Genomic DNA, 27,225 nt, shown 5'->3' on the forward strand with positions numbered 1-27,225 from the left:
CCACATTCCTTTTTTTTTTTAAGTACTGAACTCTTAACCCTCATTTGTAAACAATAACATGCTTATTCTACAAACAGTATTTGTACACCTTTAACACAGATTTTTATACTGTCTTCAGAGCTTCAGTTTTTTTGGTGGTACTCGAAACCTTTCTGGGTACCTGCGAAAGGGTGTTCAGCATGGTTAGAAAATAGTGACAGAGAATAGAACAAGGATGGACAATTCAACCCTTAACTCAACAATGAGTAGATGAGTGTTATGTGTGTGTATATAAATGAACACTGAAATTCAAGTATTTATTTTATTTATATATATATATATATATATATATATATATATATATATATATATATATATATATATATATATATATATATATATATACAGGTAAAAGCCAGTAAATTAGAATATTTTGAAAAACTTGATTTATTTCAGTAATTGCATTCAAAAGGTGTAACTTGTACATTATATTTGTTCATTGCACACAGACTGATGCATTCAAATGTTTATTTCATTTAATTTTGATGATTTGAAGTGGCAACAAATGAAAATCCAAAATTCCGTGTGTCACAAAATTAGAATATTACTTAAGGCTAATACAAAAAAGGGATTTTTAGAAATGTTGGCCAACTGAAAAGTATGAAAATGAAAAATATGAGCATGTACAATACTCAATACTTACCATGCAAATTTTGCATTTCCTTTGGAAATCGAGGTCCCAGAGTCTGGAGGAAGACAGGAGAGGCACAGGATCCACGTTGCCTGAAGTCTAGTGTAAAGTTTCCACCATCAGTGATGGTTTGGGGTGCCATGTCATCTGCTGGTGTCGGTCCACTCTGTTTCCTGAGATCCAGGGTCAACGCAGCCGTCTACCAGCAAGTTTTAGAGCACTTCATGCTTCCTGCTGCTGACCTGCTCTATGGAGATGGAGATTTCAAGTTCCAACAGGACTTGGCGCCTGCACACAGCGCAAAATCTACCCGTGCCTGGTTTACGGACCATGGTATTTCTGTTCTAAATTGGCCCGCCAACTCCCCTGACCTTAGCCCCATAGAAAATCTGTGGGGTATTGTGAAAAGGAAGATGCAGAATGCCAGACCCAAAAACGCAGAAGAGTTGAAGGCCACTATCAGAGCAACTTGGGCTCTCATAACACCTGAGCAGTGCCAGAAACTCATCGACTCCATGCCACGCCGCATTAACGCAGTAATTGAGGCAAAATGAGCTCCAACCAAGTATTGAGTATTGTACATGCTCATATTTTTCATTTTCATACTTTTCAGTTGGCCAACATTTCTAAAAATCCCTTTTTTGTATTAGCCTTAAGTAATATTCTAATTTTGTGACACACGGAATTTTGGATTTTCATTTGTTGCCACTTCAAATCATCAAAATTAAATGAAATAAACATTTGAATGCATCAGTCTGTGTGCAATGAATAAATATAATGTACAAGTTACACCTTTTGAATGCAATTACTGAAATAAATCAAGTTTTTCAAAATATTCTAATTTACTGGCTTTTACCTGTATGTATGTATATATATATATATATATATATATATATATATATATATATATATATATATATATATATATATATAATACAATACATATATATATAACTAGAATTCACTGAAAGTCAAGTATTTCTTATATATATATATATATATATATATATATATGAAAAACTTGACTTGGTGAATTCTAGCTGTAAATATACTCCTCCCCTCTTAGCCACACCCCCAACCACGCCAACGCGCCCCCCCCCCCCCCACCCCCAACCTCCCGAAATCGGAGGTCTCAAGGTTGGCAAGTATGACTTATATATAATTATTCTAACAGTTTACAGAGTAAACAACTAAAAACTAAAGTTTTGGGCATTGTTTTTCTAAACGCATACATTTGTCTAGATATGGCCAAGGACACACATTATTGTGGGTTACCCGCACATCATCTTCATCACTAAAGTAAAAAATCTAATCTGCAGGAGAGAAATACTCTGCCATTTTCAAGTATGTATTTTTATTGTTGAGTAGTCAGCTTGAAGCGTCCCTCTGTCTCCGACTCCCTCGTCATCATGTCTGTTACGATTATGCTTACTAGTTTCAAAGACCCGCCTCATCTTGCCTCTGATTGGCTGATTTCGCCCTAACCTTAGCCAATTGTGACTCATCATACGAACACCAACCAATCATCATGGACTTTTTCCGTATGTATGGATGTTCTCATTTATCCAGGTCATTGTATTTTCTTCATAAGTTTTTTTTGGCTTGGATTCGCAGTCCATTTTCTCCCTTTTTAGCTTGTAGCTTTGATGCAAGCTGACTAGCTACATGGTCTAAAAATAGCTAAGCTACCGGAAAAATGTAGTTAAGCTACATAGCTCAGCTACATGTAGCTTGTTACTGCCCATCATCACTGCCTGGGAGTTAAACGAGGACAAGTAATTTAGTCAGTAAAAAAAACTTGCAAGTCTGGTTCATGACTCGCACATCTCCGCTTGGCGTGACTGCAGCGGTGTGGTTCCACAAGTTGGAGGCTGTCAGTTGTTTATCTCATGATTCTTTAATCCAAGCACCACTTAAGGCCAAAAGACAAATCCATTCACTCTGCTTTCTTTTCCAAAGTGCCGCCAGAGACCTTTTTTTTTTTTTTTTCCTCTCTCCCCGTTTTACTTTTGTCTTTGTGATGACGCCACAATAACGAGGCTAAGTGATCCGGTTTCATTCATCATTCATCATCCTCCCATCTACGTCCTTATTGCTATTAGTCCTTGTTGCCAAGTGTCACTTGCTGCCGCCTCGTCCTCTAAGAGAAACTGTGATCATTTCATTCAGAGACGTTCCTGTTGGCGTTGGCTGATGATTACAGCGTTGGAAACATCAAGGAACCCTGCTGGGCGTTTGCAGCCTTCTGGCATGTTCCTTTCGCTCTTTGTGTCGCCGTCTTCAGTCTATCCGCATGCAGCAGCAGGCGCACAATGCTCACTTCAAGAGCAGGTGACTGACACGTTGACAACAACGATACAACACACGCCTCGGCAGGCATTGATCTAAAGCAGGGGTCGGGAACCTTTTTGGCTGAGAGAGCCATGAAAGCCAAATATTTGAAAATGTATTTCCGTGAGTGCCATATAATATTCTTAAACACTGAATACAACTAAATGTGTGCATTTATAGTTAAAGTTAAAGTAAAAGTACCAACATACTTGCGAACCTTGAGACCTCCGATTTCGGGAGGTGGGGGGCGTGGTCGGGGGTGGGGTGGGGGCGTGATTAAGAGGGTAGGAGTATATTTACAGCTAGAATTCACCAAGCCAAGTATTTCATATATATATATATATATATATATATATATATATATATATATATATATATATATATATATATATATATATATATAAGAAATACTTGACTTTCAGTGAATTCTAGCTATATATATATATAAATATATATATATATATATATATATATATATATATATATATATATATATATATATATATATATATATATATATATATATATATATATATATATATATATATGTATATATAAATAAATAAATAAGAGAAATACTTGAATTTCAGTGTTCATTTATTTACACATATACACACACATAACACTCATCTACTCATTGTTGAGTTAAGGGTTGAATTGTCCATCCTTGTTCTATTCTCTGTCACTATTTTTCTAACCATGCTGAACACCTCTGATGATGCATTCTGCTTCGTCTCCTTGTTGTGTGCGCAGTTGTGCACTGCACTCTCTAAAAGCCGTAGATGTTATTGTCACATATGCATGTACAGTAGATGGCAGTATTGTCCTGTTTAAGAGTGTCACAACATTGCTGTTTGCGGCAAACGAACTGCTTTACAGTAGACGAAAACGTGACTGCTGCTGTTGTGTGTTGTTGCCGCGCTGGGAGGACGTTAATGAAACTGCCTAACAATAAACACACATAAGAAACCAAGAACTCGCCCTCGATCATTCTACAGTTATAACGTGAATGGGCAGGCACACTGTTTATATTGTGGGAAAGCGGACGTGAAAACAGGCTGTCGACACGTCACTCAGGTCCGCATGGAAATGGAGGGGGCGTGGCCTCCAGCTCCGCCTTAATTTCGGGAGATTTTCGGGAGAAAATTTGTCCCGGGAGGTTTTCGGGAGAGGCGTTGAATTTCGGGAGTCTCCCGGAAAATCCGGGAGGGTTGGCAAGTATGAGTACCATTGATTGTCACACACACACTAGGTGTGGCGCAATTATTCTCTGCATTTGACCCATCACCCTTGATCACCCCTGGGAGGTGAGGAGAGCAGTGGGCAGCAGCGGTGGCCGCGCCCGGGAATCATTTTTGGTGATTTAACCCCTAATTCCAACCCTTGATGCTGAGTGCCAAGCAGGGAGGTAATGGGTCCCATTTTTATAGTCTTTGGTATGACTCGGCCGGGTTTTGAACTCACAACCTACCGATCTCAGGGCGGACACTGAGTAGGTTAAGTAAGACCAACATTTTTAGAGTACCGTATTTTTCGGACTATAAGTCGCAGTTTTGTTTCATAGTTTCATAGGGAGTCGGAGACAGAGGGACGCTTCAAGCTGACCACTCAACAATAAAAATACATACTTGAACATACGACTTATACTCAGGAGCGACTTATGTGTGAAATTATTAACACATTACCGTAAAATATCAAATAATATTATTTAGCTCATTCGCGTAAGAGACTAGACGTATAAGATTTCATGGGATTTAGCGATTAGGAGTGACAGATTGTTTGGTAAACGTATAGCATGTTCTATATGTTATAGTTATTTGAATGACTCTTACCATAATATGTTACGTTAACATACCAGGCACGTTCTCAGTTGGTTATTTATGCCTCATATAACGTACACTCATTCAGCCAGTTGTTCACTATTCTTTATTTATTTTAAATTGCCTTTCAAATGTCTATTCTTAGTGTTGGGTTTTATCAAATAGATTTCCACAAAAAATGCGACTTATACTCCAGTGCGACTTATATATGTTTTTTTCCTTCTTTATTGTGCATTTTCGGCCGGTGCGACTTATACTCCGGAGCGACTTATACTCCGAAAAATACGGTATAATAAGTGTATTTTTCTTTTTAATAACAGTTATTCTGAAGGTAACCAATAATAAATAAAACACTTCTTACCATTAATGCGATTTCTGGTGCTGCATGGTTTGGCTGATGGCTTTGTAGTCTGGTTGATACGTGGTTATTTTTAACACTGTGATTACCAGCGGAATTATTCATTACTTATCGTGTTAAGCAATGTCAGCTAGGATTTATCTGCGAGCCAGATGCAGACATCTGGCTCTAGAGCCATAGATTCCCTATCCCTGGTCTAAAGCTCCCTACAAAAAAAAAAAAAAACGCAAAATCAATGACAGTATGGTTAATAGAGGGGAACGTTTCTATACTAAGAGAAAGTATTACATCAAAATATTGCATGAAAAAATAAGAATATTATGAGATTTTCGCAGTTTTATTTCCCAAGAATATAGTCCATATATTTAAAGGGCTGTTTGCATCCTTCACCTGGATGCCCATCAGGCAAACATATTATTTTTACGGCTTTTAGTACATGTTAGTGTTGTCCCGGTACCAATATTTTGGTACCGGTACCAAAATGTATTTCCATTATTTTTGATACTTTTCGATACTTTTCTAAACATGACTCCAAATTAGCTCAGCTAAGAGCCTGAGAGTCTTCAAAACCCTTCTTAAGACCTACCTCTTCTCGATGGCCTTTAACCTGAGCTGAGCCCGCCCACTAGGCCACCATCATTTCTAGTCCCCCCCCCAACCCCACTTCGCTTTAGTTTTTTTTTTTTTTTTTTTTCAAATTTGTCGCACTTTTATTATTTCATTATTTTTATCTTGCAATTTTACTTTTTAGTCGAACCCTTTTACCGTATTGCTTTTACACTATCTTGTTTAGCTCATTCATTGTTTATGTTTTTTGTTTGTTTTTTTTGTTTTGTTTTTTTTGCTCTATGCTTTTTAACCTGTAAAGTACTTTATTCCAAAATAAATTTGCCTTGCCTCGCCTTGCCTTGCCAAATCATTGTATTCTGTTTTAATTTTTTTAATTTTTTTTTTTTTATATTTTTTTGTCCTGTCCAGCTTCTCAGGCAAATCATATAGTTTATGATGATGCCCATATCGGCTGTTCAGATTTACTTTACAAAAGAGAAGTGTAGGATACTTCTCTTGTTGCCTTATTTGTATTTGAATTTATTAAATGTATTTATATTATCATTTGATGCAGCCGGGCCGCAGCAGGAGGGGATAGAAAGAGAAAAAAAGGAAGACAGGGGGAAATTGTGGGGAAAAGAGGGGGATAAGACAGAGAGACAAAAACAACAACAGCAAACACAACAATAACAACAACAACAATAGAGCAACATCAGCAAATACGACATGTACAAATATGATGGTAAAAGTGATAGCAAATAAGCAGTTAGCGAAAATAAAAAATAATACAGAAATGACATTGAACATTAATTACACTACAAATGGAGCAATTCAAATACCAATAGAAATAGCGCTATTGATAATGAACAATACCAATAATTTACCTTTATTATCAACAATACAGTTGTTCAAATGCATTGTATTCTGTTTTTATTTATGATTTACACCAGTGGTCCCCAACCACCGGTTTTGGGTGTTGTAGTATACTTTCATGTATGAAATGAATGCAAACAAAGAGTAGTGTCCTTAGTGTCCTTGAAGTGTAGAAATTATGAATTTTGGCAGTGAGTTTCCTGCATTGAAGTGTTTGTGAGCCGTAAGCGTTAAAGTCCATTTGAATAATACAGAAGTCATGAGCAATGCAAACAATGCTAATGTACCTTGAACGTGTCAGAAGGCGTCCTGGTTTCCCCCTGCTCAAGTCGCCACAAAGCATCGCCTCCAAACCTCCCCAGCAATCCTCTCTGGACTGTTTCCCGTCGGTGCCGCGCGGCCCCCGGATGCTTATCTGTGTCCTCACAGCATGCACACAAAGCGCTTACAGCTGGCTCTCGAACGCCTCCCGCTCATGGTTGCCAGCCGCTGAGCCGTGCTAAGGCGACCGCACGCGTTTACGTCCGAGCCAGAGAGGTGCGGTGAGGCCTCGCAGGCCGAGCTCTAACATGTGTCCGCACACGGCTCACTGCATTCGCTGCTTGGACGCCGTCCTCACGCTTGCAATCCACTTTAGCGCTGAGCACTTTGCAGAGCTGGAGGACGACGCTGCAGGACAAAGCCTTTTCTTGTCGGTAAAAGCTCGCATTTATCTTCAAATATTATATTTCCTTCTTTCCTTACCTTTTGAAACAAGACGTGGTTTCAATGTAAGGTTCACCTAAATACACTATATTGCCAAAAGTATTTGGCCACCTGCCTTGACTCACATATGAACTTGAAGTGCCATCCCATTCCTAACCCATAGGGTTCAATATGATGTCGGTCCACCTTTTGCAGCTATTACAGCTTCAACTCTTCTGGGAAGGCTGTCCACAAGGTTGCGGAGTGTGTTTATAGGAATTATCGACCATTCTTCCAAAAGCGCATTGGTGAGGTCACACACTGATGTTGGTCGAGAAGGCCTGGCTCTCAGTCTCCGTTTTAATTAATCCCAAAGGTGTTCTATCGGGGTCAGGTCAGGACTCTGTGCAGGCCAGTCAAGTTCATCCACACCAGACTCTGTCATCCATGTCTTTATGGACCTTGCTTTGTGCACTGTTGCACAGTTATGCTGGAAGAGGAAGGGGCCCGCTCCAAACTGTTCCCACAAGGTTGGGAGCATGGAATTGTCCAAAATGTTTTGGTATCCTGGAGCATTCAAAGTTCCTTTCACTGGAACTAAGGGGCCAAGCCCAACTCCTGAAAAACAACCCCACACCATAATACCTCCTCCACCAAATTTCACACTCGGCACAATGCATGGGATGGGTGGCCAAATACTTTTGGCAATATAGTGTATTATAATACCTCCAAATTCACAAAAAGCGTAATGATTTCTCACAGCATCTCAATTAAGCAAGTTTTACTTTTTCTTTGACTTTTTGACACCTTCAGCAAAATAAACATCGCTTGACCCCAAATCTGTTTGAAACATATGCCAAAAAGCTCAGACTGAACCACCGTCATGTATAACGTAAGTAAATCACAAAAGACCTACCAAGCATTAAATGCATGTTTTGTTTTTTTCTATTGCTTTTTGTAAAAAAAAACACACACCACGTTACATTTATAGCAATAAGACTCTGTATGTGTCATCATGTCCTATCAAAATGATAGCATATTTTTTTTGTTGCAGTCGGTTAACTTTTTACACCTGCGTGGTTCACCTAATATTCTAAGATAGAAATAAGTATCACTCACTAAATTTTGTATGAAATATTTTTTTATCAAACTATAAGCCGCAGATACCTTGCCAAATGAGTTATTTACACAGAAAAATTCCTTAAAAAGTTTATCTACATACCTTAATTGTTACAAACGGTGTCTGTAAAAGGGCAGTAACACGGCTGATCAAACAAAACAAAACAGAAGTCATCGTCATGGACCCACTAGGTACGGAAGCTAGCTCTCCAATCAGCTCAACATACTCAATAACTCCACGATGACATCTGGGTGAATTTACTGAGGAATTTGTGAAACTGAAACAATACAAAAATAATGCCATTTTACTTTTTGTAAGTTAATAATACTAACACAGGCACTCGTAAATGTGTTAGCATATTAGCTAATGATAATGACGCTAGCATCACTACATTACGATAGCACGTACAAATATGCATGAAAACCCTCCCACGGACTCGATACATGCCGCAGTTTAGTAAGTATAAACAGTTTTAGTTATATTGTAAAACTTACAAACGTTTCTTGGAGTGATGTATGAAGAATCCATATGAGTAAAAACGCTATGGACGGCTAGAAGACTATACGGCACTCTATTTCCAGGTAAAAGCTCCGTCTAAAAAGCACTACAGCACCTGCAGTGAGCAAACTTGTCCAGAAGACGGCGCCATAGCACAAATACTAAGACACCTCAGTGTAAATTCTTTTTTCATTTTTTTTTTATTGTAACTGTTTTTTTATGGCCGTCAGCGAAGAAAAATGTATAAATTAGCCACACTGTCTTATAAGCCGCAGGGTTCAAAGTGTAGGAGAAAAGTAGTGGCTTGTAGTCGGGAATTTAAGATAGTTATTTTGCACGTAAGCGAAATAAACATTGATAGACCCCCTTTTTTAAATTTATTATAAAGAATATGCTAAAAACTTAGTTTGAACCGCCTTCACACATAATGTCACAAGTTCTCAGACCTGGACAAAATACTATAAGTCTTGGAAAAATAGAAATGATTCCAATGGTTGGAATCTGCACTTTTGAGTGATATACTGGTTATTATGGTAATCATTGGGACTATGTCACAGCAACTCCATGCAGACGAGGCACGGAGCAGAGTGGGAGTGGGGTTTGTTTACAGAGCAGCCAGCGCGAGACGTGAGTGTCAGGGACAGACTCTCAAGCAGATTTCTACAACAAAGTTATGCAGAAAAGTGATATTATTTTTTACTCTTTTGCCTTGTTTGTTGCATTTTTGTTGTATTTTGCTTTGTTTGTGTTGATCAAAGAGGTTGTCTTAGAAATAACATACGGAGCAATGTTCATATGTTTATAATATTCAGTGTGTAATTGTTGGTAGTTATTTTTGTAAATCCCACATTCTTTATTTTCATGTACATTATGGTTGTCTTATTCCGTTAAAAAAAAATCAATTTCCTGTGGGACCCTCGGTCCACTCCACAGCGTGGGAAAATGTATTTGTCTTCAGTTACTGTTGAGCCGCGAGCAGAAATGGACAAAGAAATTAGATTGTTACTGTAACTGCTTTAGTAAATTGGGATAAAAGCTCAGCAGCAAGAAAAAACGGTAGGCAGGAAGTGGAAAGGCACTTTTTAATCTGGCTGTTGTCAAGACACTTCTTCTCAAGTCAATCACACACTTCTGGCTTCAAAATAAAAGTGAAGTGAAATGGTAGTACATCATTTGAGCAATATAGGGGAAAACATTTTCTGGCTGGCTGAAATATTGTGTAAACTATTTTACAACATGTTCTGGTGTATAGTTTGCAATTACAGAATGTTTAACAGGCTGAATATTACATTGTAATTAGGGATGTCCGATAATGGCTTTTTGCCGATATCCGATATTCCGATATTGTCCAACTTTTTAATTACCGATACCGATATCAACCGATACCGATATCAACCGATATATACAGTCGTGGAATTAACACATTATTATGCCTAATTTGGACAACCAGGTATGGTGAAGATAAGGTACTTTTATAAAAAAATTAATAAAATAAAATAAGATAAATAAATTAAAAACATTTTCTTGAATAAAAAGAAAGTAAAACAATATAAAAACAGTTACCGTATTTTTCGGAGTATAAGTTGCACCTGCCGACAATGCATAATAAAAAAGGAAAAAAACATATATAAGTCGCACTGGAGCCCGGCCAAACTATGAAAAAAAACTGCGACTTATAGTCCGAAAAATACGGTACATTGAAACTAGTAATTAATGAAAATTAGTAAAATTAACTGTTAAAGGTTAGAACTATTAGTGGACCAGCAGCACGCACAATCATGTGTGCTTACGGACTGTATCCCTTGCAGACTGCATTGATATATATTGATATATAATGTAGGAACCAGAATATTAATAACAGAAAGAAACAACCCTTTTGTGTGAATGAGTGGAAATGGGGGAGGAAGGTTTTTTGGGTTGGTGCACTAATTGTAAGTGTATCTTGTGTTTTTTATGTTGATTTAATTAAAAAAAAAAAAAAGGACATCTCTAATTGTAATAATAAATAGAGAAAGTTAAAACATTGTCATGCAGCGTTATGAATACCATTAACTTGTACATCATGTAATGCAGTGGTACCCAACCACCGGGCCGCGGCCCGGTACCGGTCCGTGGATCGATTGGTACCGGGCCGCACAAGAATAAAAAAAAAACACGAAAAAAACTTTATTTTTTATTTTTTTATTTTTTGTATTAAATCATTCTGTTATTAATATTTCTGGTTCCTACATTTTATATCAATTTATATCAATACAGTCTGCAGGGATACAGTCCGTAAGCACACATGATTGTATTTTTTTATGACAAAAAAAACCCCCACCCCCACCCCGGTCTGTGGGACAATTTTTCGAGCGTTGACCGGTCCGCAGTTACAAAAAGGTTGGGGACCACTGAAATGTACAGAATATCAGAAGCATCTATTCAAGTAGAAATATCACATATTACATTACCAAACATTTTAGACAATCAAACTATGATCGTAACAACCTTCATTTTGTGTCATTAATCAGTGTTGGGACTAACGCGTTACAAAGTAACGCGTTACTGTAACGCCGTTAGTTTCGGCGGTAACTAGTAATCTAACGCGTAATTTTTTATATTCAGTAACTCAGTTACCGTTACTACATGATGCGTTACTGCGTTATTTTACGTTATTTTTTATGTAGTATCGGCTAGAAACTGAGGATCTGATCGTGTTTTATGGCAGCGAAGCAATGACATGCTTCTGATTCTTCCTCTGCGCTCTCTGTGTGTGTGTGTGTGTGTGGGGAGGGGAGGGGAGGGGAGGGGAGGTTGGTGCGCAATACAACGTAAACTGTTGGCCAACAAAAAAGTAACCACAGAACACTATACGACTATACGGTATAGTGTTCTGTGGTTACTTTTTGGTTGGCCAAGCGGACGTGACGACAGGCTGCCTCACTCAGGTCCACACGGACCTGGAGGGGCGTGCCTTAAGTCCGGCTGGAAATCGGGAGAAATTTGGGAGAATGGTTGTCCCGGGGAGAGGCACTGAAATTCGGGAGGGTTGGCAAGTATGAGATATTCTCACTTCTTTTCTTTTGTCGAGCACAAAGAAAAGAACATTTTAGTTAAATGTAAGTTGTGTCTTGGATCAAAGATCCCGTCTACTGCCCAAAACAACAATTCAAATCTGCCTGGTTAGGCTCTGTGTATGTCACGTGTGCCTTCCTTAGGTGAAGCCAGCTTTACAGCTATGTTGTTGATTGATTGATTGCAACTTTTATTAGTAGATTGCACAGTACAGTACATATTCCGTACAATTGACCACTAAATGGTAACACCCCAATAAGTTTTTCAACTTGTTTAAGTCGGCGTCCACTGATTCATGATACAGATATATACTATCAAATATATACTAACATCATAATACAGTCATCACACAAGATAATCATCAGAGTATATACATTGAATTATTTACAATCCGGGATGTGGGATATGGGGGGGGGTTAGGTTTGGTTGGTATCAACACTTCTGTCATCAACAATCAGCATCAACAATTGCATCATCAGAGAAATGGACATTGAAACAGTGTAGGACTGACTTGGTAGGATATGTACAGCATATAGTGGACACAGAGAGAGAGATCAGAAAGTATAAGAAAAAATGTCTACATTTGATTATTTACAATCCGAAGAGGTATTATGTGGAAAGGAGGGTGTTAGTTTAGGGTTGTAGTTGCCTGGAGGTGTTCTTTTAGTGCGGTTTTGAAGGAGGATAGAGATGCCCTTTATTTTACACCTGTTGGGAATGGATTCCATATTGAAGTGGCATAGAAAGAGAATGAGTTAAGACCTTTGTTAGTTTGGAATCTGGGTTTAACGTGGTTAGTGTTAGTGTTAGTATTATTATGCTGTTTGTTACTTATGTATGTTATGTTGCAGCTATTTAAAATAGTTTTGTCAGTTTGTTCTGGCCTGAAATAAATTGGCCCTTTGAAACATATCTTTGTCTTTGTGTGTTGTATGTAGAGCACATTGCTTAGCAGAGTTCAGTGATGCAAATGCATGTCAAGTTGATCAACAGATTGTATTATTCTCCAGTGCAATAACAGTACTGAAATGATAATGATAATGGGAGCTTTAAAAACAAAAAGTAGAAGAAGTAACTAAATAGTTACTTTTCACAGTAACGCATTACTTTTTGGTGTAAGTAACTGAGTTAGTAACTGAGTTACTTTTGAAATAAAGTAACTAGTAACTGTAACTAGTTACTGGTTTTCAGTAACTAACCCAACACTGTCATTAATGCGTGAAACTGGTAGCTAAACACAGAAGTGTAGCTCCTCTCCTCTGAGTGCAAGTGCTCCTACTGAAGAAACTGAAATTCTGTCCTGGTTTTGTTTGACCCTGGAACAGATTATTTTCAACGGAAATCCCCAAAACCTCAATATGGCATATGCAGTTATAGTTCTTTTTTAATATAACATTGGTACATTTGTATTTCCTAAGAGCTTCCGACGACGCAAACACTAAAATGGAAAAAAAGCAACAGGAGTACAAGCATCTCCGCACGAGGCTAAAAGGTTATGTTTCGTTTCTGACTGTTAAATTATTCCGCATGGAGCTTGACATTTGGGCTGCGAGCCTTGCGGAGGTCCGGGGCCCGGGATCACCTGGGGGAGCGACGTGGGTGGAGCGATGAATGATGGATGACGGCAGAAGAAAAGCGAGCTGCAAGAGGAATGAGGCGGTAAAAGGCGGCCATGAATCAAAGATTACGGCTGGTGACCTGAGTGTGTGTAGAGCTCTGATGTCGGATTTTTGATGAAAATCTTCGCTTTCTGACAAGATGGAATAAAAATGGATCCTCTTTATCATTTTGGATATACAATGTGAAGATGTTGTCATGTGACTCATGGGGTTTACTCCTTTTTATTTTCGCTTCTCCTCCTGCAAGGCTGCACACAAAAAGGGTGAAAATTGGTCAAACATGCACCTTACTATGTTTCCTGTGCTATCATTTTCAAAGGAAATTCACCAGATTGTGACGCTGTTGTCAAACCCCATAAGTCGATCTGGCTTGAAATTTCCCACACACTTCTGCAAAACAACCCAGTAAAACTTTGTGATGTTTGGCCGAATCACCACCAAATTTGATACACCATTTTAGGGGACTGATGTAAACACGTGTGTCAACTTTGACTAAGATCGGTTTAAAACCATGGCTGCCATAAAAATAAAACGTCACCTAACAAGTCATTGACCATTTTTCAGTCCCTCCAGGATTTTACTTTTTTTTGTGACTACAAAATGCCCAAATTCCCGGCAGCTTTTTCAGAAAGTTATTTTTTTCCAATTACTTTGAATCAACTTTTTTTTAAATTAATTTGTCATCTATGTTTTAAGTGTTCCTTCTGTTACGATCCGCTGCCCGGATCATAGTTTGTTTATGTTTTAGTCACGTGTTTTCAGCACCTTGATTTTGTTTGTTTTCAGTTGCCATGTCAACCGATTACATGCACCTGCCTCTGGTTAGTGTTCGGGACGCGCACCTGTTGCCCGGGCACTAATCAGAGGGCTATTTAGTCTTTGCCCTGGCCTCACTCGGTCTGGCTTCCTAGTTTGTTCCCATACAACTAATAACGACTACTTAAATTTCATGCTATGCTATTTTTTCCTGCTAGCTCCCACGCTAGTCCTTTTGTTTTGCCTTTTGTGCTACGTGCATGTCTTTTTGTTATTCACCATATGATTTATATTTAAAATAAATCATTTTCCTACCTGCAAGCTGTGTCCGAAGCCGTCTGCATCCTTGGGAGAACCACATCCGCATCACTATGCGACCCAGTCGTTTCAGTAGGAAGCCAGCAAATAACAATTCTCCCGCGGCCGCCATTGAGGAGTTTGACGAAGGTACGTGGGAGGTGTTGCGAGCAATGGAAGCGGAAACTCTTCGCTATTCCCCCTCGGAGCGCCAGGACCTGATATGGGGTCCCAACGGAAAGCTGGTCCCAATCCACTCCGTTTGGCCCGAGGACATCGCCACACCCCCGCAGTACGGGACGCGTCAGCAAAGACGGAAGCCGGCCAGAAGGTCTTCCCCTCGCTGTCAAGACGCGCCACTCCTGCAAACTCCTTCCCCGGACCGAAGCAAGCTACATGCAGCTCAAGCTCCCCCTCCTCAGATGTTTGGCAACCCCATCGACCACTTCGCCAAACAATTCTCCGATTGGGCTGTCAGTCACATGGACAGCATCAACAATGACGTCATTTCATTGGCGCCCCCCAAAGAGGTAACTCCGCTCACTCCCGATGACGTCATTGAGCAAGAATTTTTTTTTCCATCTTCTGCTTCATTCAGTCAGCCACCTCCAAATGACTTTTATTCCAAGATAAAACATTATCAGGACATTTTTATTAAGTGTAAGTCTAGTCAGTCACATTCTGATTTTCAGACTCCACCTCCAGTGAATTTGGTTCCGCCCCCAGTGACTATTGCTCCGCCCACTGCACCCAATCTCAAGTGAGGAGTGATAATAGTCAATTTGGACAATTTAAAGAGGAGTATACCCCCCTCCATACCTTCCCCCACCCACCCTTGAAGACGGTTCCAAACCGCAAAGAGCGCGTCTGGTATCCGCGTCTTGAGGGGGGGGCTAGTACTGGGAACTGTGCTAGTGCGGTGGCACAACTTCGGCGTGCTAAGCCGCAACCTCCTGCACGGCCACCGCCACCAGTCTTTCGGCGTGCTAAGCCGCAACCCCCTGCACGGCCACCGCCACCAGTCTTTCGACGTGCTAAGCCGCAACCCCCTGCACGGCCACCGCTACCAGTTTTTCGGCGTGCTAAGCCGCAACCCCCTGCACGGCCACCGCCACCAGTCTTTCGGCGTGCTAAGCCGCAACCTCCTGCACGGCCACCGCCACCAGTCTTTCGGCGTGCTAAACCGCAACCTCCTGCACGGCCCCCGCCACCAGTCTTTTGGCGTGCTAAGCCGCAACCTCCTGCACGGCCACCGCCACCACTCCTCCTGCCTCCACGGCGACGTCGGCTCCTCCTGCCTCCACGGCGACGTCGGCTCCTCCTGCCTCCACGGCGACGTCGGCTCCTCCTGTTTCCACGGCGACGTCTGCTCTCTCCTCGTCTTCGTCTCAGCGACCTCGAGTGGTCTGGCTGCGCAAGCGGCGCTCTCGGAAGTTTGTTTATGGACGCTAGTGGCGCAAACAGCAGCGACACCCGAGACGTAGTCGTAGAACTCTCCGGCTGCTGAACTTCTGGCGCCACTCACGCCCACCTTCTCGGCAGCCACGAATGTGGCCTTTCCGTGGTCGCCCGCCTCGCCTGCGGCAGCGGCGTTCCACTCGCCGCCGCCACCTGACTCTTCCCCGGTGGATTCGGGGACACGTGGCCTGGCGACCCACCACCAAATCCTCCCTCCACCCTCCCTTGACTCTCGAACTATTTCTTGTTTTTTGGGTTCTAGTTTTATTTAGTGTCAAGGGACATCTGGAATCTGTCCTTTAAGGGGGGGGTACTGTTACGATCCGCTGCCCGGATCATAGTTTGTTTATGTTTTAGTCACGTGTTTTCAGCACCTTGATTTTGTTTGTTTTCAGTTGCCATGTCAACCGATTACATGCACCTGCCTCTGGTTAGTGTTCGGGACGCGCACCTGTTGCCCGGGCACTAATCAGAGGGCTATTTAGTCTTTGCCCTGGCCTCACTCGGTCTGGCTTCCTAGTTTGTTCCCATACAACTAATAACGACTACTTAGATTTCATGCTATGCTATTTTTTCCTGCTAGCTCCCACGCTAGTCCTTTTGTTTTGCCTTTTGTGCTACGTGCATGTCTTTTTGTTATTCACCATATGATTTATATTTAAAATAAATCATTTTCCTACCTGCAAGCTGTGTCCGAAGCCGTCTGCATCCTTGGGAGAACCACATCCGCATCACTATGCGACCCAGTCGTTTCACCTTCACCTCAAAAAGCACATGATTTCAACAAAAAGTCGAAAACAAACACTGTATTGATATTTTACTTGTTTTGTTTTGTAGTACATGGCAGTAAAATCATATATTCAGAGCGCAATGTCAAATTGCCGTACTGTTTTATTTAACTAATAATAGTAATAATTATAATTAACACCACTATTGTCCGCTGTGTGCTCTGTCGTCCACAAGTTGCAGCCATTCTCTGTGTATGTTTTATACTTGACGAGTGTTTGTCCACCATAAACAGTCTTTTGTGTTTCAACACATTCACCCATGCACGTTAAGAGCGTTCATAAACGATTGAGAGCGATCTATAGCGCTAATTTTTGTCGGAAAATCCGAGACAAAGAAAGATTGTCATCACACTTCAACATCTCTAACATGTAAGTGCTGCCTCCTTGCTACGTCAGCTTTGCAAATGAAAATCTGTTCTTGATTGCTTTACCCTGGATACAAAAAAAGTATAAAATGAAGGTATAAATACATTTAAACTAAGAAGTAAATGTTTATATATTACATTACCCAGAAGGCTTAGCACCGTAGACAGGAAGTGGACGAAGGTCTAAGCCACGTTGGAGGACTGTTTAAGCCAGGGGTCCCAAAACTTTTTGACTCGGGGGCCGCCTTGCATTAAAACAATTTGGCCGGGGGCCGGGCTGTATATATATATATATATATAGTTGCGATCAAAAGTTTACATACACTTGTAAAGAACATAATGTCATGACAATGCTGAAGAAACAAGTCCATGTCAGAAAACCAACAAATATAGCTGAACTGAACCAATTTTGTCAAGAGGAGTGGTCATGGCACCCCAAACCATCACTGATGGTGGAAACTTTACACTAGACTTCAGGCAACGTGGATCCTGTGCCTCTCCTGTCTTCCTCCAGACTCTGGGACCTCGATTTCCAAAGGAAATGCAAAATTTGCATGGTTGGGTGATGGTTTGGGGTGCCATGTCATCTGCTGGTGTCGGTCCACTCTGTTTCCTGAGATCCAGGGTCAACGCAGCCGTCTACCAGCAAGTTTTAGAGCACTTCATGCTTCCTGCTGCTGACCTGCTCTATGGAGATGGAGATTTCAAGTTCCAACAGGACTTGGCGCCTGCACACAGCGCAAAATCTACCCGTGCCTGGTTTACGGACCATGGTATTTCTGTTCTAAATTGGCCCGCCAACTCCCCTGATCTTAGCCCCATAGAAAATCTGTGGGGTATTGTGAAAAGGAAGATGCAGAATGCCAGACCCAAAAACGCAGAAGAGTTGAAGGCCACTATCAGAGCAACCTGGGCTCTCATAACACCTGAGCAGTGCCAGAAACTCATCGACTCCATGCCACGCCGCATTAACGCAGTAATTGAGGCAAAAGGAGCTCCAACCAAGTATTGAGTATTGTACATGCTCATATTTTTCATTTTCATACTTTTCAGTTGGCCAACATTTCTAAAAATCCCTTTTTTGTATTAGCCTTAAGTAATATTCTAATTTTGTGACACACGGAATTTTGGATTTTCATTTGTTGCCACTTCAAATCATCAAAATGAAATGAAATAAACATTTGAATGCATCAGTCTGTGTGCAATGAATAAATATAATGTACAAGTTACACCTTTTGAATGCAATTACTGAAATAAATCAATTTTTTCAAAATATTCTAATTTACTGGCTTTTACCTGTATATATATATATATATATATATATATATATACACATATATATATATATGTATGTGTGTATATATATACATATATATATATATGTATGTGTGTATATACGTGTATATATATATATATATATATATATACATATATATATAAATGTGTGTGTATATATATATATATATATATATATATATATATATATATATATATATACACGTATATATATATATATATATTCAGAGCGCGATGATGTCACGTTATCGATGGGAAAATGCATGTTTAGACAATATGATTGCCTGAGCGGCTAGGAGACACCAAGAGTAACAAGTGTTAGAAAGTGGATTAGAAAGGACAGATTAAAAAAATAGTAATAATAAAAAATAAATAAATATATAAATAAATAATTTTTTGTTTTTTGTTTTTTAACTTGGGACTTCCTGCGGGCCGGATTTTGGACGCTGGCGGGCCGGATCCGGGGACCCCTGTTTTAAGCAATAAATAGTTGATATACTGTTTAACAAATATATGTTTTAATTAAACAGTTGACGACATGTTAGAGGGCCGCTCAGAGACACAATTGACTGGCCAAATTGATGCTGATTGGCCAAAATCTGCGGGGAAGTTGTGGGCATTGGACAAAGCTGCAAGGCTATGTGTAATTTGCGAGGATTGGTTGAATTTGCGTCAATTGCCGTGGTCACATGACACTGCGTATTCCGGGGTCAAAGTCCACTGTCCACCAAAATTGTCCCAACATGCCTTTATGGACCTTGCTTGTGATGCAGGAGCATGCAAGGACATGATAAATTCGTCCTAAAACCGAACACTCAGAGGGACAATAATGAGATGAAGTGCCGAGCCGGCTTGGGTAAACAAGAGTCGTCAAACGAGCCTTTCCTGTAAAGGTTCATCTGCGGAGACGCTTTGATAATTGTGTTAAACAGTCACAAGGCGTCAACGCACACCACCCAGGTGTCATCGCTACGTGAGCCTTGTCGCTCTCCCCGTGTCGCCAGCCTCCCCCGCGTACACACCCCAGGCGCCCGATGGCGGCGCCAAGGCACTAAGCAGGTGTAAAATGACAACGTGATCCAAGCTCCCACAGAGCACATCTGATGCTAACTCTAAATGCAGCAATTACCACCCGCCGTCTCAGCTGCAGTTGGTTCATTATTTAGTTCAACATATGGCATTACGGGCAGGCGGCGGCATGATTGTGACGAGGGAGGAGAGAGACTCCCTGGGCGGCTGGCAGGCGTTCTCAATGCTGGTCTCACGCTGTGGTCCCTTTTTTGGGGGGTTTGATATACATTCCGTCTTCCTGCGGTGTAATTCAAAAGCACTCTCTTGAATGATGTCATTATTACGTCAGCATCTAACAGCCACTTTTTAAGACATGAGCAATACCCGTTTTAGAAGACAAGTGAAACATGGAACAACATAGAGTAGATGTTGTGCAATCACCTGCTTTCACTGGTATGCATTTATGTAGTAGCTTAAATACAAACCCCAAAACCAGTGAAGTTGGCACGTTGTGTAATTCGTAAATAAAAACAGAATACAGTGATTTGCAAATCCTTTTCAACTTATATTCAATTGAATAGACTGCAAAGACAAAATATTTAATGTTCGAACTGAGAAACACATTTTTTTTTTTTTGCAAATAATTATTAACTTAGAATTTAATGGCAGCAACACATTGCAAAAAAAGTTGGCACAGGGGCATTTTTACCACTGTGTTACATGGCCTTTCCTTTTAACAACACTCAGTAAACGTTTGGGAACTGAGGAGACACATTTTTGAAGCTTTTCAGGTGGAATTCTTTCCCATTCTTGCTTGATGTACAGCTTAAGTTGTTCAAAAGTCCGGGGGTCTACGTTGTGGTATTTTAGGCTTCATAATGCGCCACACATTTTCAATGGGAGACAAGTCTGGACTACAGGCAGGCCAGTCTAGTACCCGCACTCTTTTACTATGAAGCCACGCTGTTGTAACACATGGCTTGGCATTGTTTTTGCTGAAATAAGCAGGGGCGTCCATGATAACGTTGTTTGGATGGCAACATATGTTGCTTCAAAACCTGTATGTACCTTTCAGCATTAATGGTGCCTTCACAGATGTGTAAGTTACCCATGCCTTGGGCACTAATACACCCCCATACCATCACAGATGCTGGCTTTTGAACTTTGCTCCTATAACAATCCGGATGGTTCTTTTCCTCTTTGGTCCGGAGTACACGACATCCACAGTTTCCAAAAACAATTTGAAATTTGAAATGTGGACTCTTCAGACTCCTCTCTGAGCTGCCACCTTACCGTGGTAGAGGAGTTTGCGTGTCCCAATGATCCTAGGAGCTATGTTGTCCGGGGGTTTTTATGCCCCCTGGTAGGGTCTCCCAAGGCAAACTGGTCCTAGGTGAGGGATCAGACAAAGAGCAGCTCGAAGACCTCGATGAAGAACACAAACCAAGGACCCAGATTTCCCTCGCCCGGACGCGGGTCACCGGGGTCCCCCTCTGGAGCCAGGCCCGGAGGTGGGGCACGATGGCGAGCGCCTGGTGGCCGGGCCTGTCCCCATGGGGCCCGGCCGGGCACAGCCCGAAGAGGCAACGTGGGTCCCCCCTCCAATGGGCTCACCACCCATAGCAGGGGCCATAGAGGTCGGGTGCAGTGTGAGCTGGGCGGCAGCCGAGGGCAGGGCACTTGGCGGTCCGATCCTCGGCTACATAAGCTGGCTCTTGGGACGTGGAACGTCACTTCGCTGGGGGGGAAGGAGCCTGAGCTAGTGCGTGAGGTGGAGAAGTTCCGGCTAGATATAGTCGGACTCACTTCGACGCACAGCAAGGGCTCTGGAACCACTTCTCTTGAGAGGGGCTGGACTCTCTTCCACTCTGGCGTTGCCGGCAGTGAGAGGCGACGGGCTGGGGTGGCAATTCTTGTTGCCCCTCGGCTCAAAGCCTGCACGTTGGAGTTCAACCCGGTGGACGAGAGGGTAGCTTCCCTCCGCCTTCGGGTGGGGGGACGGGTCCTGACTGTTGTTTGCGTTTACGCGCCAAACAGCAGCTCAGAGTACCCACCCTTTTTGGATTCACTCGAGGGAGTACTGGAGAGTGCTCCCCCGGGTGATTCCCTCGTTCTACTGGGGGACTTCAACGCTCATGTTGGCAGCGACAGTGAAACCTGGAGAGGTGTGATTGGGAAGAATGGCCGCCCGGATCTGAACCCGAGTGGTGTTCTGTTATTGGACTTTTGTGCTCGTCACAGATTGTCGATAACAAACACCATGTTCAAACATAAGGGTGTCCATATGTGCACTTGGCACCAGGACACCCTAGGCCGCAGTTCCATGATCGACTTTGTAGTTGTGTCATCGGATTTGCGGCCTCATGTTTTGGACACTCCGGTGAAGAGAGGGGCGGAGCTTTCTACCGATCACCACCTGGTGGTGAGTTGGCTGCGATGGTGGGGGAGGATGCCGGACAGACCTGGCAGGCCCAAACGCATTGTGAGGGTTTGCTGGGAACGCCTGGCAGAGTCTCCTGTCAGAGAGAGTTTCAATTCCCACCTCCGGAAGAACTTTGAACATGTCACGAGGGAGGTGCTGGACATTGAGTCCGAGTGGACAATGTTCCGTACCTCTATTGTCGAGGCGGCCGATTGGAGCTGTGGCCGCAAGGTGGTTGGTGCCTGTCGTGGCGGTAATCCTAGAACCCGTTGGTGGACGCCGGCGGTGAGGGATGCCGTCAGGCTGAAGAAGGAGTCCTATCGGGTTCTTTTGGCTCATGGGACTCCTGAGGCAGCAGACAGGTACCGACAGGCCAAGCGGTGTGCGGCTTCAGCGGTCGCGGAGGCAAAAACTCGGACATGGGAGGAGTTCGGGGAGGCCATGGAAAAAGACTTCCGGACGGCTTCGAAGCAATTCTGGACCACCATCCGCCGCCTCAGGAAGGGGAAGCAGTGCAGTGTCAACACCGTGTATGGTGGGGATGGTGCTCTGCTGACCTCGACTGCGGATGTTGTGGATCGGTGGAGGGAATACTTCGAAGACCTCCTCAATCCTACCAGCACGTCTTCCTATAAGGAAGCAGGGCCTGGGGAATCTGTGGTGGGCTCTCCTATTTCTGGGGCTGAGGTTGCCGAGGTAGTTAAAAAGCTCCTCGGTGGCAAGGCCCCGGGGGTGGATGAGATCCGCCCGGAGTTCCTTAAGGCTCTGGATGTTGTGGGGCTGTCTTGGTTGACAAGACTCTGCAACATCGCGTGGACATCGGGGGCGGTACCTCTGGATTGGCAGACCGGGGTGGTGGTTCCTCTCTTTAAGAAGGGGAACCGGAGGGTGTGTTCCAACTATCGTGGGATCACACTCCTCAGCCTTCCCGGTAAGGTCTATTCAGGTGTACTGGAGAGGAGGCTACGCCGGATAGTCGAACCTCGGATTCAGGAGGAACAGTGTGGTTTTCGTCCTGGTCGTGGAACTGTGGACCAGCTCTATACTCTCGGCAGGGTCCTTGAGGGTGCATGGGAGTTTGCCCAACCAGTCTACATGTGCTTTGTGGACTTGGAGAAGGCATTCGACCGTGTACCCCGGGAAGTCCTGTGGGGAGTGCTCAGAGAGTATGGGGTAACGGACTGTCTTATTGTGGCAGTTCGCTCCCTGTATAATCAGTGTCAGAGCTTGGTCCGCATTGCCGGCAGTAAGTCGGACACGTTTCCAGTGAGGGTTGGACTCCGCCAAGGCTGCCCTTTGTCACCGATTCTGTTCATAACCTTTATGGACAGAATTTCTAGGCGCAGTCAGGGCGTTGAGGGGATCTGGTTTGGTGGCTGCAGGATTAGGTCACTGCTATTTGCAGATGATGTGGTCCTGATGGCTTCCTCCGGCCAAGATCTTCAGCTCTCACTGGATCGGTTCGCAGCCGAGTGTGAAGCGACTGGGATGGGAATCAGCACCTCCAAGTCCGAGTCCATGGTTCTCTCCCGGAAAAGGGTGGAGTGCCATCTCCGGGTTGGGGAGGAGATCTTGCCCCAAGTGGAGGAGTTCAAGTACCTCGGAGTCTTGTTCACGAGTGGGGGAAGAGTTGATCGTGAGATCGACAGGCGGATCGGTGCGGCGTCTTCAGTAATGCGGACGCTGTATCGATCCGTTGTGGTGAAGAAGGAGCTGAGCCGGAAGGCAAAGCTCTCGATTTACCGGTCGATCTACGTTCCCATCCTCACCTATGGTCAAGAGCTTTGGGTCATGACCGAAAGGACAAGATCGCGGGTACAAGCGGCCGAAATGAGTTTCCTCCGCCGAGTGGCGGGGCTCTCCCTTAGAGATAGGGTGAGAAGCTCTGTCATTCGGAGGGAGCTCAAAGTAAAGCCGCTGCTCCTCCACATCGAGAGGAGCCAGATGAGGTGGTTCGGGCATCTGGTCAGGATGCCACCCGAACGCCTCCCTAGGAAGGTGTTTCGGGCACGTCCGACCGGTAGGAGGCCACGGGGAAGACCCAGGACACGCTGGGAAGACTATCTCTCCCGGCTGGCCTGGGAACGCCTCGGGATCCCCCGGGAGGAGCTGGACGAAGTGGCTGGGGAGAGGGAAGTCTGGGCTTCCCTGCTTAAGCTGCTGCCCCCGCGACCCGACCTCGGATAAGCGGAAGAAGATGGATGGATGGATGGATGGATGGATGGATGGATGGATGGACTCTTCAGAGCACAGAACACTTTTCCACTTTGTATCAGTCCATCTTAGATGAGCTTGGGCCCAGCAAAGCCGGCGGCGTTTCTGGGTGTTGTTGATAAATGGCTTTCGCTTTGCATAGTAGAATTTTAAATTGCACTTACAGATGTAGAGACAAACTGTAGTTACTGACAGTGGTTTTCTGAAGTGTTCCTGAGCCCATGTGGTGAAATCCTTGACACACTTATGTCGCTTTTTGATGCAGTACCGCCTGAGGGATCGAAGGTAAATGCCTTGCTGCTTACGTGCAGTGATTTCTACAGATTCTCTGAACCTTTTGATGATATATGAAATGGTGAAATCCCTAAATTCCTTGCAAAAGCTGGTTGAGAAATGTTGTTCTTAAACAATTTGCTCACACATTTGTTGACAAAGTGGTGACCCTCACCCCATCCTTGTTTGTGAATGACTGAGCATTTCATGGAAGCTGCTTTTATACCCAATCATGGCACCCACCTGTTCCTAATTAGCCTGTTCACCTGTGGGATGTTCCAAATAAGTGTTTGATGAGCATTCCTCAACTTTCTCAGTCTTTTTTGCCATTTGTGCCAGCTTTTTTGAAACATGTTGCAAGCATCAAATTCCAAATGAGCTAATATTTGCAAAAAATAACAACATTTTCCAGTTTGAACGTTAAGTATATTTTCTTTGCAGTCTACTCAATTGAATATAGGTTGAAAAGGATTTGCAAATCAGTATATTTTGTTTTTATTTACGATTTCCACAACGTGCCAACTTCCTTGGTTTTGGGCTTTGTAGAAAGGGTTTGATGGCGCTATCTGCAGGGCAAATAGGGTGCTATAAGAGGGTGCTGTCCCACAGGTCAATTCCCTGTGATGTTGTGTTTTTTACGTACACTTGAACCCAAGAATTTACGAACTCAATTGCTTCTTGAACATGGTTTGTAAACTGACAAGTTTGTATAGTGAAGCCGAGTTCCCCATAAGAATCAATGTAAACATGAATAATTGGTTGGAGCCTCAACAAATGTCCCTATTTTAGCAAAAAACAAACAAAAAAAACCTGCACATTTTGAAGACACTATTGTAAAAGTACAGTTTACCAGAAAATACTTACAGCACTTCACTCTTTCCACATTTTGTTATGTTTCCGCCTTATTCCAAAATGGAATAAATTCACGTTTGTCCTCAAAAATCTACACACAATACCCCATAATGACAATGTAAAAAAATATTTTTAAAGGGGAACATTATCACCAGACCTGTGTAAGCGTCAATATATACCTTGATGTTGCAGAAAAAAGACCATATATTTTTTTAACCGATTTCCGAACTCTAAATGGGTGAATTTTGGCGAATTAAACGCCTTTCTATTACACGATGTGACGTCACATCGGGAAGCAATCCGCCATTTTCTCAAACACATTACAAACAGAAAATAACAGAAAATAAGCATCAGCTTTGTTATTTTCTGTTATTTTCCGTTTTTTCGACTGTTTTACGTACCTTGGAGACATCATGCCTCGTCGGTGTGTTGTCGGAGGGTGTAACAACACGAACAGGGACAGATTCAAGTTGCACCAGTGGCCCAAAGATGCGAAAGTGGCAAGAAATTTGAAGTTTGTTCCGCACACTTTACCGACGAAAGCTATGCTACGACAGAGATGGCAAGAATGTGTGGATATCCTGCGACACTCAAAACAGATGCATTTCCAACGATAAAGTCAAAGAAATCTGCCGCCAGACCCCCATTGAATCTGCCGGAGTGTGTGAGCAATTCAGGGACAAAAGACCTCGGTAGCACGGCAAGCAATGGCGGCAGTTTGTTCCCGCAGACGAGCGAGCTAAACCCCCTGGATGTCTTGGCTCACACCGTCCCTTATGCCACCGAAGATGATCAAGAGAAGTATATAGACCCTAGCTTCCCTGGCCTGCTGACATCAACTCCAAAACTGGACAGATCGGCTTTCAGGAAAAGATAGCGGATGAGGGTATGTCTACAGAATATATTAATTGATGAAAATTCGGCTGTCTGCACTCTCAAAGTGCATGTTGTTGCCAAATGTATTTCATATGCTGTAAACCTAGTTCATAGTTGTTAGTTTCCTTTAATGCCAAACAAACACATACCAATCGTTGGTTAGAAGGCGATCGCCGAATTCGTCCTCGCTTTCTCCCGTGTCGCTGGCTTTCGTGTCGTTTTCGTCAGTTTCGCTTGCATACGGTTCAAACCGATATGGCTCAATAGCTTCAGTTTCTTCTTCAATTTCGTTTTCGCTACCTGCCTCCACACTACAACCATCTGTTTCAATACATGCGTAATCTGTTGAATCGCTTAAGCCGCTGAAATCCGAGTCTGAATCCGAGCTAATGTCGCTATAGCTTGCTGTTCTATGCGCCATGTTTGTTTGTGTTGGCATCACTATGTGACGTCACAGGAAAATGGACGGGTGTATATAACGATGGTTAAAATCAGGCACTTTGAAGCTTTTTTTTAGGGATATTGCGTGATGGGTAAAATTTTGAAAAAAACTTCGAAAAATAAAATAAGCCACGGGGAACTGATTTTTAATGGTTTTAACCCTTCTAAAATTGTGATAATATTCCCCTTTAAAATTTTGCAAATTTATAAAAAATAAATAAGTAAAGAAAACACATGTACATAAGTATTTACAGCCTTTGCTCAATACTTTGTTGATGCAGCTTTGGCAGAAATTACAGCCCCAAGTATTTTCTGAATACGGTGTCACAAGCTATCTCAAAAACACTAATATTCATTATTTTAGCATGAATAAATAATGTTTAACAAGCAGCGATCTTATAGATGGAAGTTAAAAGCCCGATTTAAGTCCAGTAGATCCCTTTATTTAGCAACAAGTCAACCATGACTAAAAATAGTAGTTCAAACAAATGGGATTTTTTTTTAGCAAAGCTTGCAGTGCATTTCTTACTGGACGTTCAGAGAGTGCTCGTCTGTCAAGAGAACGGCGTCACCGCTCCTTCCCTGCAAGGCGCGTTAAGC

The sequence above is a fragment of the Nerophis lumbriciformis genome, linkage group LG07, assembly GCF_033978685.3.
Source record: "Nerophis lumbriciformis linkage group LG07, RoL_Nlum_v2.1, whole genome shotgun sequence".
Classification (NCBI taxonomy): domain Eukaryota; kingdom Metazoa; phylum Chordata; class Actinopteri; order Syngnathiformes; family Syngnathidae; genus Nerophis; species Nerophis lumbriciformis.